The following is a 14,152-nucleotide window of genomic DNA, read 5'->3' as shown; positions in this document are numbered from 1 at the left end:
GGCGTTCGAAAACCAGCAGTCAGTCAAGGCTTAGTCCCGACCATTATTCCTTCTATTTTCAAACGCAAAACCTTATAACTAACTTGAGGTCATCATTTCACATAGACTAAAATGGAAACTTGGGACGTTCGAAACATAAGATCATTCAAGGTTTTAGCTCAGTACCCGACGTCCACGAGCAATCGCAGTGTGAGGTCAGCTAAAGACAAGCATAATGCATGAAGAACAGAAATATATCAAGCTTGCAAGTATAGGCTGTTTCTCCCAGGGAATAAATTTAATTAATGAATTACTTTGTAAATCATAAACTATAACTGACCTTGAAACTCAGGTTAGTAGCTTATTATAAACGATGTCACGGCCCAATATATGAGTCACATACACCAATTACTAAAATAGAGTGCAAAATATACTCAGCTCTGATTGGCCAGAGCTCAGTTGTGAACTATAAGACAGCTGTCAGACACGAATGAAATTTCTGTTTGCGCAACGCAAAAATTACATTTCATGACAACCATTTATTTAAATATTTGCAACTAGAAAGCAGCATTCAAACAATATGTTTACATAAGAATGAAAATATACATACATTGGGAGATGCAAATCCTTATTTTTAATCAACAAAAATTACATTAAACAATTCATCCATCAAACATCTCTTAATACTTCATGATTATACAAAAAGGAAAACATCTAACATCAAACCCCCCTTTATAACTTTATGATATATACAAGCAGCTCCCAGTTCAAAGCCAAAGAAAAATGCATGTTTTGTCTGGGGTCAAACACACAGCCTAGCTGCCTTGTAACAATGTTTATGATGGTTGGTTTTCTAAGTACAAGCAATAAAATCCTATAACAATTTATGCCATGTACAAAACAACTGAAGAAAGCGAAAATGTTCTAATTGATGTTAAATAAAGCACTAGTTAGAACCTTTACGCTTTTACCACGCGAAGTGTACATTACAAACATGTTTTCCCCTCAAGGTCAACCATGAAACGGAGAGTTTCATTATCATACTAAGGACCTTTGACACTATAAAACTATAAAACTCATCACTTCAGAAAATACACAGAACAGAGAAAACATTTTTGTCATGGATATATATTAACCTTCCAAATTATAATGTCTACTAAATGGTACATTGCATTTGGAAAATATAGAACAGTTTTGCAAAATACATTTGTGATACATGCATTTACTGTTGACTTTTAACAAAAAATTTGTCTGAACTTGTTTGTAGAAGATTTTCAGCAATTTTAACATTCCCAACTTTAAAAAGTATGGGGGGTGGGGGTACTAAATGTTTAATAAAAATCCAAATCAAAAAATTTAAAACATTTTTTTTAGAAAAAGTTTTGTTTGAGAAAAAAAGTTTGTAATTATATAAGTTATTCAAGCCAACAAATAACAGGTAAAAAAGAGCAGCCTACATAATTAATTATTCATGAAGAATTCCAAATTCTGTGAAAAATGACAAATTCAAAGTATTTGTCATTTTCAAATAAAACCTTGGGAAAAAAACTAAATAACCTGACTAAAACAACATGTTAAGCAAGTTACAAGCACTTATTGAGTTTATTGTCATAAACAATAGATGTAAGTAATTACCATAATGATAAATATCTCTGGCATGTCCATGTTATAACACAGCCGACATGACAGGTACCTGCAGCACTCTGACCTTTACCCGAAGTCACCCCAGACCACATGGTCTCAATATATGGCTGACAAATCTGATGCCTATCTACCATAATGTACATGCTGGCTATCAGTAATCACTGATTTACCAATCAACTTACAGGTCAAGCATACAGGAGGCAGAGTAGGTAGGTGCAATCTTAATGTATGAACAATGATTAGCTACATCTTGTTAGAGACACCTAGGCTAGACTTAAACCATGACAATACATTCCATTTCATGTCTATGCCAGACTAACAAGAAAATGTCCCAGTAGTATAAATTACTGTTTGCTGTTACTATTTTTCAAGATATTAGGCAAGTGTTGACAACATTCAGAACTCCTTGGCCATTTTCCATCAAAACCAACCTCAGATGTATGCCGGTAAATCAGTAGAAGTAGTTCGTAAAATTTAAATAGTATTTATTTATTATAGTGTTTTAATGTGGATTTTGTTACTGTATATCTAAGTTTAACGATTGCCTGTGAAGTATGTTACTGCATAAATAATTAAGATTCTTAAGTTTAACTGCTAAATGAAATTATCACTAGGCAATCTACTTGCAGATTTCTGACATTGTAACCCTGTCATATACATCCAAGGTTGTTTTCGATGGAAAATGGCAGCGGAGTTCTGAATGGTGTTGAGAAATGTTGGCGCAACTTTCCTTCTGCAACAGCAGTACCTTTAGCAGTGGAAGAAATTGGCACTTGTCTAAGAGTTAAGAAAACTCAATTATTTATAAAAATAAAACAAGCATGATGTGCAAGTTAAAATATCATACTTATATAATAAACAATAATAAGATTTTGGAAAAGCCTTAGACTAAGGATCGTTCCCATTAATTAGTTCAGTGATTTGAAAACAAATCTCACAAACATCATAAGGCATGTTTAATTCAATTCCCAGTGAGTTAGATTTGTAAATGACTAGCCTGACTTGTTTGTAAATTCAGATCTTACATTTCAAGACTGCTTTAGGACGAATGCATGTACACATGTTTTGTAGCAGAATGTATGTTTATAGGGGAAAAAGTAAATGCCGCTGAAACATATTCACACTGCTGCTAAATATCATGCTGAGAGTTTCTTGAGACTGGATAAACACTGTTGAATTAATGACAGGAATAAGAAACATTAACATAAAAATTGTCTTCATATTTGACCTAGTGACCTAGTTTTTTTTACCAGATATGACCCATTTTCACACTCGTCTTTATCCTTTCCTTCATAGGTATGCCTTTTTACTCCTCTATCCAAAGCCTCATAGATATGCCCTTTAACTCTAATTAGTTATAAAAAGGGGGAATTAACTGGAGGTGGCCATTGTACACGTGGCCACTTCTCTATGAAGTAAAAGGATCATTCTGTCCAAGTATCATTCTGATCAGATAAAAACCGTTCGAGACACAGAAAAAAACACCAACTCATATCGACACCAAATTGCCAACCCGCTCACCACCCCACCCAATTTGTGCCAATCTATTACCCTGAATATTTTGATGAAATATCTGCCAAACAAACCTGATTGGTCCCAGTAATGGCCCCTTCTGTAAAAGGTTAAGGGTTCAGAGGTCACACTGCATGCATCATTGTTGGGCCCAACTGGTGTTTCCAAAGGTCAAGGTCATCTGGGTGTTCAAGGTCACTCCCATCTCTGAAACATAGCAAAGAGAACACATGTTTAAGACAGAGTGACATGTCTAATTGTTTACTTACAAGACTTAGTAGAACTGAAAGCAGTATTCCAATACCTGTATCAATTAACAGTTTGTTAGCAAAACATCTGTAATATGATCAAAACATCCTTAATACAAACAAAAAACAGCTGACTTTGTAAACTTCTTCCTACGTGGCTGTATCAATAAAATTTGCATGCATTCTTTTTATTGGCAATGCCATTGAAAGTTTACCCTTTACCCCAGAACAAAGCAACATCCACCTGAATTCACATGAAATCTATTACAGCAAGCACTGAGACACATCAGCAATCTGACATATTGTTGGAAAGTCACAAATCAATCAATAAGTTAATAACTTATTGGATGGGCACTAATTAATACACAGCTTCCATGATGCTGACTGGATACACTTCTAGAATTTATTGCAATCAATGGTGATCAATGCTGATAACCCTAATGATCTCTCATCTAATAACTACATTTTTGTACATGGATAACAACCTTGAAACTTGGTGTGGGACATTGTATATTATACAATGTTTGCCTGTACGAGAATATCAGATGGCAGAATATAACAACAACAACCATGAATATATAACCAATCAAGTTCAGAATGGGGGAAAATCATCACAATGAAATGAAAAAATCAAACATGAATGCTTTAAAAAATAAACAAAGATACAAAAGGAAATGAAAGTTTGTTTCTTCATCTCAGACATACACAAACAGTATGCATTACACTTTTTTTTTTGGGGGGGGGGGGTTGACAAGCTTTTACTGTCCAGATAGATTAATAGGAGATAGTGTCTGCTTCTGTCTCGGTCCTGGCCTCAATTCTTGTAACAAAGGTCTCAGTTTAGCCATGACATTGAACCCCCCAAAACGTACTCAAGACCATAAAAGATTGATATCGTTTCCCATTTGAAAGCGATACTTTTTTCACCGATCCATTACAAATGTTATTCTAATTACTGTAAAAACAAACTCAAGCAATCAATATCTGTATCATGTATGTGTATAATTAATGAAAATTGCTTATCAAATTGATCACCTAGACATTTCTGCAGGCCATTTGAGAAGTAAAATAAAATCTTGCCATGTATTTTGATAAATCTTTATAAAATTATTTCCTATTTGGCGATCATGTAGGATTTATGATGTACCACAGAACTTTAGAAGAGATAAACAATTGCAAACAAAATCTGCATTACATAACAAGTATATTTTTAAAACAGAACTGGGTCGGTATTCATACACAATGTTAAGTCATTTCCTAACTCAAATTATTAAATTCAAATTAACATTATAAGTTTGTATATTTAATACAATCCATCCAAATATTAAAAGTACTTTTGATAGTGAACAGATATTATTAAGTAATTACATAAAATGACCATGCAATGAGATACCTAACTCAGGAAAATGATTTTTAAGTTAAGAATGACTAAAGATGCTTAAGTTTGTAAAAAAACAGAAGAAAACAGAATAATGAGTCTTCCCTGAACTATTCATGTTTTCTTTTCATGTAAAATATTCATAAGATTGATTATTTTTAAGACAGAGATCCATGTTATAAAGCAATACTTCAAAAGTTACAAGGCATTGTAATACCTCAACCTAAGGTATCGTAAATAGAAAATGTGAGATTTAATGAATTTGTATAAGATGTCCTTAAACATTTATTTTCGCAACTTAAACATCTGAACAACATTCAAACAGAGAATTAACAAAACAAGATCTAATACATACCAATATCTGAAATCCAGTAAAAACAAATTAACATTCCATCCCACTTGTCCACTAATGAAGTCCATAAAGAAATAAAACACAAACAGATAGTCCTTAATTGACTTTTTTCACTTTTTCACAAATGGAACTGTCTGACTGTCTCACTTAAACAAAACAATTGAAACAAAATCACTGACTTTGCACCCTAAGGCTGGGTTTTTTATCTTTGACATTACAAAACAATGCAAATTGTTCAAGATAATAACATTGATAACTTTCCTCTGACAATGTACAAGCTGAACGAACAATCGGTGAGCAATCGGTTTTACAAACAATGCAGTTAGCTGTATCACTGATATCCACAAGTTGACAAGGAGATATATAGCATGACTTAAGACGTTTTTTTATTATACAGAAAAATAAATCTCTAAATCCACGTAACGAAAGTCGATGTGAACATCAGTTCCACAAAAGATCAATTATATCGTATCTGGTTGCATACAAATATGTAAATAAATCTATTTGAGCATTTAACAAAGGCTGTATTTACTAATGGGATATTGATTTAATTGATCAGATCTATATCCATTAAAAGCCTATTACAGCATCAACATTAATACTCATTTCGCAATACCTTACATAAATCATATGGAATTAAATTATTTAATTTAAAACATACCAGGAAACAGCGATGTGATGCCTATCCATAAACACAAATTGTCAAGTATCGAAGCCCTTTTTGTCAAAAGTTTTTAATTTGAATTTAATACGCTAAGAAAATTTGTAGTAGTTATTAACAAGTCAATGCAGATATAGTAGGAAAGTTACTAATATGACTTGCCGCAGTTATTAAATCGCCTAAGCCAAAGCTGGCTATAAAACGTTGTATAAATTTATTAAATCCCCCTCACACTTAAGATATTAGTATCACTAAACAAATATTTGGACTTGATTTATTCAAAGAACGACTTGATGAAATTATTACTTTTAGGAGTGAAAAGTAAATGAAGTTTGTTGTGTGTATACAGTACATTGATATACGAAATGTTTCAGTATTTAGATATGTTTTGATCTTTACTCTATATACAGGGGACATCGATCAACACAAAATATCATACAATCACTTTTTTCAATCAATATTTCTGGGCAATTATAATATATATATTTCAAAACCTATAACTTTACTGGTCATTTTAGACAAAACTAGAGCTATCACTGAAGGTGATTAATACCCCTGAACGCCGCCTCTCATTATGATTTATCATTGTATGAAGTTTTATGCTATTCCATCTAGTAGTTTTCACTAAAAAGCACAGAAAAAGGCAATAACTCTGTAATTTGCTAAAATAGTGTAGTGATTCATGTACACTGAACTCCTTCTCATTGTGCTGTACCATTGTATAAAGTTTTATTACATTCCATCCGGTAGTTTTCAAGTTATGCTCCAGACATGAAAAAACTAACAAAGGGCAATAACTCTGTAATTGGCTGAAAGAGAATTGCAGTTCCTGTACATTACACTTTCTCTCATTATGATCTATCACTGTATGAAGTTTTATTAAATACTATCCAATAGTTTTCAAGTTATGCTGCGGACAAGAAAAAGTAATAATGGCAGTAACTCTGTAATTATCTGAAATAGAATTGCAGTTCCTGTACACTGCACTTCCTATCATTATGATCTATCACTTGAGAAGATTTATTAAAATCCATCCAATAGTTTTCAAGTTATGCTCCGGACAAGAAAAAGTAACAAAGGGCAGTAACTCTGTAATTAGCTGAGATAGAATTGCGGTTCCTGTACACTGCACTCCCTCTCATTATGATCTATCACTGTATGAAGTTTTATTCAATTCCATCCAATAGTTTTCAAGTTATGCTCAAGACAAGAAAAAAGTAACAAAGGGCAGTAACTCTGCAATAAGCTGAAATAGAATTGCGGTTCCTGTACACTGCACTCCCTCTCATTATGATCTATCACTGTATGAAGTTTTATTAAATTCCATCCAATAGTTTTCAAGTTATGCTGCAGGCAAGAAAAAGTAACAAAGGGCAGTAACTCTGTAATTAGCAGAAATAGAATTGCGGTTCCTGTACACTGCACTCCCTCTCATTATGATCTATCACTGTATCAAGTTTAATCAAATTCCATCCAATAGTTTTCAAGTTATGCTCCGGACAAGAAAAAAGTAACAAAGGGCAGTAACTCTGTAATTAGCTGAAATAAAGTTATGGTTCTTGTGCGCTGCATTTCCTCTCATTGTGCTTTACCATTGTATGAAGTTTTAATAAATTCCATCAAGTAGTTTGCAAGTTAATGTCTGGAAAAAAAATTGACAGCAAAAAAAAACAAATGAAGGGCAATAACTCAGTAATTAGTTTAGGAAGAGTTATGGTTCTTGAACACTGCACTTCCTCTCACTGTGCTTTACCATTGTATGAAGTAACAATGAATTCCATCCAGTTCTTTTCAAGTTATACTCCGGACAAAAAAAAGTAACAAAAGGCAATAACTCAGTAATAAGCAAGAATAGAGTTATGGTTATTGTACACTGCACTTCCTCTCATTATGCTCTACCATTGTATGAAGTTAAATCCATTTCCATCCAGTAGTTTTTAAGTTATCCTCTGGACACAGTAAATTGCAACGGACCGACCGACAAACTGACCAACCGACCGACCAACCGACCGACAGACTGACCAAAGGGTGACTCCAATGTACCCCCTTCAAACTTCGTTTGTCTGGAGTATAATTAATTTGATTTTGCAACTTCATCTTTTACTTTAATTTGTCATGAGCTTGTCAAAAAGATGGCCCCACTATTGTATGAAATTGTTTTAGGGAAATGTCTCTGATCCAATATTATCTAACATTATCATAACAATTACCTAAGAACCGTCTATACCTTACCAGAACCGTCTATGCTTTACCATTTTTTGCACAATATATTGTTACTCAAGAAACACTTAATGATTTCATTGGGTATGTTTACCAAACTGAAATTAAATTCCCATTAATTTTTTTAGAATGAAGATACGCAAATTACATTTGTTTTTAGGTTGAGAGTAGGGTAAGCATTGCAGAATTGGAAAATAAACCCACAGAAAGTCCCCCTGTGCGTCAATCAGGGTTTCCGCTTCTATTAAGATATTCACTGTAATTCTGTTTGAAGCTGCTTCAGAATAACTCTCACAGATTGTCAGTTTTGACACTTAAATGTCTCAGAATCTGCTGATTTGGGCTTCAAAGCCTTTGATGACAAAAATCTCAAATGTTGGTAAAACTGCCAAAAGTTCATACCCTTAATGTCGTTTAGTAACACTTTAAGCCATAAAAAAACAATTTTAAACATTAATATGATACACTACTATCTGATCTTTTGTCAGCAGTCTTATATCACTGCTTTCTAGACATTTACACAAAAATTGACTCATTTAAAGACAAACGACAAAAAAGTCAGAAGATCTGTGAGAGTGTAGCTTAATTAAGGTTTTATATTGGACACGGTTTAATGTATTGGTCACAATCAGGCCAGAATGAAACTGAACATATTGCAAACTATAGACTTATTGCAGCTGATAGAAGTCTTGTTGATTGTATGAGGGTCCACCAACCAGGGCTGCTGTTAATAAAACATCTCCAAACTTAGTCATTTTCCAAAGGTAATAAGGTAATAGGATCAAAAATCACTTAATTCATGTCTTTTAAGTAAAATACATACTTACTAGTCAATAATTCTTGTACTTTTCCTTAAACATTTGAATATGAAATTTTTAGGCAATCAACTACCGTCAGGAAAACTGGCCCTGTGGAACTAGAAATTTCACATCGCCTCTCTATAGTACTAAAGGGACTCAAAAATTATCCATATTAAATTTTAATATTACTGCCTTCACAATCAAACTTTAATCACATTTTTTCAACTAAAAAACATCCACCACAAGCAATTATTATTCAATAACATATAGATAATCAGACTGCAAACCAGAAACAGCAATGCCAGAGTGGTTCAAGCCATGACAATTAACTAAATACTATGGATCTCAGATTTAAAATAATAAAACTAGCAAAGCCCATAACGCCAGCTTAATGTCGACTCCTCCACCCCAAAATTAAATAAAGCCAGTGGATTTATAACTTGAGTAAATATTAACACTTCTATAATTTTTGGATCATAATTTGGTCAGCTAAGAGCTATCCTGGGTTCACCAAATAGACAAATGGACAAGACATAAATCGCACGTAAGTATTTCAACTTTTACAGCAAAATATTATATAATTTTAATCCTATATATATGTAAATATTATAAATATTACAAGAAGAATTTCCACTATTTCAATTGCGACGATTATAATTTTGTTACATCATTCTTTTCACATTAAGAAAACCCTGACAACTTCAGTTTAAGAACTTTTTATAATTGTATAGTATTATATTATGGTTAAAATAAATAGAGTTTCTGTCCCTCAATTAAATACAACTTCCCCCCCCCCCCCCCCCCCCCCCCCCCACTGCCTTCACCCAAAAGCACAGCAACATTAAATGGATCTATGTGCAAATGAAATCAGAGTATGGGAAAACAATCGTGGCTATACAAAATTGAAGCTTTTAAACTTCAGAATGTTTCTGTAAAAATGTCTTCTTTTATTATGAATATAGATTTCCTTACATCTGCTGTGTTTTAAAGCTTTTATTTTCAAAGCCATTACAAGTAAAAACTTACTAAATAGCCATAAAACTCACTCATGCATATCCAAACACAAAACTATTCCTTGGGAACAATAAACTGGCTGCAGTAATTGACAGATACATTCTACATACCAGAGACAGGCGATAATGTAGCAGGCAATGATAATCTGCATGAGTTATGGCATTCTTACAGTCATGAACTACTACCAGGGCTACTGCATGGAAGCCATATCTCTCTACTGTACCAAACTTACAGTCTGCCACATGGCAACTGCCTGGAAAACAACAGAGTTCTTGCAGCAGACAACAGGCATGAGTTATGGAATTCTGACAGCCATGAACTACAATGGTGGCGACAGTTCTCTACTGTACTAAACTTCTGGTCCTTCACATGACAACTGCCTGGGGAAACAATAGAGTTCTTGCAGCAGACAACAGGCATAAGTTATGCAATTCTTACAGCCATGAACTACAAACGTGGCCATAGCTTTCTACTCTACAAAACTTCCAGGCTTTAAGGTGACATTACTGAAATAGAGAATCAACATTATTTGAATGCAGATAATATACATGAGCTAAAGTGAACTACTAAGGATGCCAAAGTTTTCTACTCAGCTTACATTCATAGCCTCCAAGATAACAATTGGCTATAGGAGCAGCATAATCACCATGACTAATGGCATTTTTACATCTAAGTATATAGGACTACTGCATGCAACAGTTTGCTACTCAAACTTAATGAGAGGGAAGACCATTCAGTATGATCTTTTCTTTACAATAAAAATTGAATATTAAAAGGGGCACATTAAAAATATAGATCTTGAATGAACACAAAAATAGGTAATACAAACTGCAAAGCAACTTCTTTTACAATAGACACATGTAGATGAATGGAATTACGCTATGTTTTATTGTACAACTTTGGTGAGGGTAGCAGTGACTTCAGACTCGCAAAGTAAAAAAAAAATACAGTTAACTATGTTCAAAACAAAAACATTGAAATAAACTCCTTAGCACTGCAAACAATCCTTTAAGACATATAATTGAGTTAGACGAGTTAATAAAGATTGAACAAATAGAAGTTTATGCTAGTATAAATATTACAAGGTGTTCAAAGACCATATGTTTTACAACATTTTCGAATGGTTTGTAAATAAATCAGTCAGTCACCATGTCCAAAAATATCACTACTTCACATTCTTAAAAAACTCCAAAGTAATCGAAACTCCGAAGTTGGCCTTACAATGGCAGTTTCCAACTTTCACTACCCGTACTTCATGTTTTTATTAACTTTCAAAGAAACTTGAGAAAGAGAGAACTCTGAAGTTTAGCCCAGTAGACATTACAACAACATTAATTTTCTGAACAACAATATTCATGGTTTAAGGTTGCCAAGCTTAACACTGCCAAACCAAGAAACATGAAAAACTGAAAGAAGTTTAGTTTAGTAGGCACTTTTCCCCAGCATTCCTGGACCATATGTTTTACAAGATTTCCCATGGTTTGTGAGTAAATCAGTCAGCCCCCATTTCCAAGGTTATCGCTACTTCACCTCACAAACAACTCTCAAGAGGCCCATCAAGGCTGATACAATGATAATCAGAACAGCAGGTAAAACAATTCGGTCTACCAGAAAAAACACTGAGTTCTATTTACTCATTATTGCTGCTATTGACTCAAATATGAATGCTTACAGCTCATATGTTCTTAGAATTCCTGTAAAACAATTCGAGTCCTTGAAATATGATGAACATGTACAATAATTATTCTCGGCCAGTCTGACAGTATTATAGAAATGATTCCTTCTTTCAGAAATACTGCATTTTATTCTAGATTGTTCTGATCATTGACTTAGGACCTGGGGCTGGTTTCATTAATGATCTTATTTGTATAAGAATACAACCTACATTTACAGCCAATAAAATTGCAGATAGGCAATAATTAGTACTGGGCCTAATCATTAAAATTTTCAACTTTCGCAGGAGTTTTAAGGTCTGCCTACTTAGACTTACGCATCGGATACACACTCCTTGCATCAGATTTTGCGTTGACAATTAATGTGTCAGCCAATTAGGTTGTGTTCTAAGTCAGTAGGATGACCTGAATTATATTTAATGATTCGTTCATTCCGCCCATTCTTAATCATTAAGATTTTAATTCATATCATCTAACTATTATGTAATTTTGTAAGTTGACATAAAATAAGTGCCATAATTTCATTATTCTGATATAATTTTTTTGTGAATTTATGTAACCTAATTGAATCATAAAATTTTGAATATCACAAATTGAAAAATGTTGGATTTATGCTTTTATTTTCCAATCAAACTGAAGACAAGATTTTTCATGAAGTTTTAGTAACAAAGTAACAAAAGAACTCCCACCTATGACAACATGAGACTGACTTTTAGCAAGGTTTTAAGATGATGCTATAAGGAAAAAGAGCACATTGTTTCTTGCTATATCGAATTTAGAACATATTATGAATTATGACAGAAAATGCTAGAAATTGTGTTTAAGTGAGGTAAAATTTGGTTTCAACTGCAAAGTATGTTAAGTTTGTATGTTTTGATAATTGCATTAGGTTTAATCAAAACAAAGGTATTTTGAATATCTCAAGCATTTAATTCTATGAAGTCAGAAGTGTAAACATGCTGGTCACCATGATGACAGAAGGTTGCTACCAGAAAAGGGCAGGGTGCAGCACCCTTTTGCAACACTTAAACTAGTTGTCCAATCAGCGCAGTGGTAAGCACTCTCGCTTCTCATAAAGGCGACCCAGGTTTGATTCCCAGCATGGGGGCTATGATTTTGGTTAGTGGTCACCAAGCGGGACAAGTGGGTTTTCTTCAGGTACTCCGGTTTCCCAACAACACCAGACCACACTCTCTTGCAACATCGTGCCTACGAGAGTGACTTAGTATAAGTTATCATAACTTTCTTCACAATCTTTGTAAAATATATCATGTTTAAACTAACACTAAAGCTGAAAGCCACTGAATCTAGCAACCCATTCTTAATACTCTCAAAAACAGGTTGTTAACTAAGGATATAACATCTATTTATCGCAAGCACGTTAATATACGTACTTAACAACGCTTTTCCTGTGGACATTAGTGATCGCTGTAGTTTTGTACAGAAAGCTTTTAAAAAAAACTACTTTAAAACATATTTGTGATAGCAAATAAACTTCATTTGATCCTGCATCTTATTTGGAAATATTTTCTGTCCCCCCAAAAAACAGTTAATTAACTCAATCCAGCCAACACAGCACTTATCATAAATGTTAGATAAAGCAGTAATTTGAATTAAAGGAGTAAAAATTTGTAATTGTAAATGTTACTTAATTACAAGACATTTTACAGCAACATGTGAAATGGCTTCCCTTTATTATTCACGAGACATTTTAAGGCAATTTGTACAGTATTTTGCCAACAAAAGATCTGAACGTGTCCTTGGCCAATGATTTTCAATTACGCAGTTGAGTCTGATGAAAATGAGATAAACAGAATTGTATCATGATTATGCAAGAAGTTGAAAATAAAACAAAAATCGAGACTTTAATGATGGCTACATGTGCAATAATTATCTATCATAATTAGATCTGCCAGACAATTAATTATGCAATTGTAATCACTATTCATTCTTGCTTTCCCATTTTCTGACACTGAATACACAAATTGAAATTAAACATGTAATTGAACGTAAAACACAATTATTAGTCAAATAAAACATACAAAAATTCTATAAAAAAAATCTGTCATAAAAATAGCTGTCATCAACAATTAACCAAATTCTTTCTTATACCTTGACTGTGGTCTAAGAAACAAGAGATATAGTTTTATATATTTCACAACAAACATGTCATAATTCTGTCATCTAAATCATGAAAAACAAGTCCATACCAATATTATCTTAATCCAAAAAAACACAAAACAAATCATGTGTGGCATATTCCCTGTAAGATTTTGCGGCAGTTACGAGTCATAGTATTGATTGGAAACATGGAGAATGTTGAGATATGTAGCGAAGGTGGCACATACAATAACATGTGAGGGGCACCAGTATTGGAAACCGGGAGTAGCAGCTGATGGGGGATGCTGAAAACACTTCACAATCATATGATTCCTCAGTTCTTCTTTTAAATTCCGGTTTTTGCAATTCGTTGACCTAAAAAAGCAAAAATGTTTTACATGGATCTTCTTGAAAAAAAAGTGCTAGGAGTGAACATTTGAAAATTTATATCAAAATTGAAGCACCCTTTTTTGTTTCTGACCAAATTTGGGATGAAATGAAGCCCCATTACGAAATTGATAAATCATGTCCATTTTTTTTCCAAAATTTAAAAATAACATTCCCCATTATT

At 33.4% G+C, this 14,152-nt stretch overlaps 1 protein-coding gene across 7 annotated transcripts in view; it reads right to left on the bottom strand.

Moving 5' to 3' along the window:
* Nucleotides 1-14,152, bottom strand: part of LOC128245642 (uncharacterized) — a 38,343-nt gene that overhangs the window by 19,095 nt on the left and 5,096 nt on the right. The window contains exons 1-2 of one of the 7 annotated variants that reach the window (XM_052963852.1): nt 13,830-13,848; nt 3,210-3,342 (exon numbers count right to left, since the gene is read on the bottom strand). The gene's annotated coding sequence lies outside the window, so the exon portion shown is untranslated. Of the gene's footprint in view, nt 1-3,209; nt 3,343-5,116; nt 5,434-5,774; nt 5,913-9,820; nt 9,922-13,691; nt 13,789-13,829; nt 13,849-14,152 lie in introns of those variants that run through there. The other 6 variants (XM_052963848.1, XM_052963850.1, XM_052963853.1 and 3 more) reach the window with 6 other exon arrangements.

The sequence above is a fragment of the Mya arenaria genome, chromosome 9 (genome assembly GCF_026914265.1).
Source record: "Mya arenaria isolate MELC-2E11 chromosome 9, ASM2691426v1".
In the NCBI taxonomy this organism is placed as follows: Eukaryota; Metazoa; Mollusca; class Bivalvia; order Myida; family Myidae; genus Mya; species Mya arenaria.
This window is presented reverse-complemented; position numbering and strand designations above follow the sequence as displayed.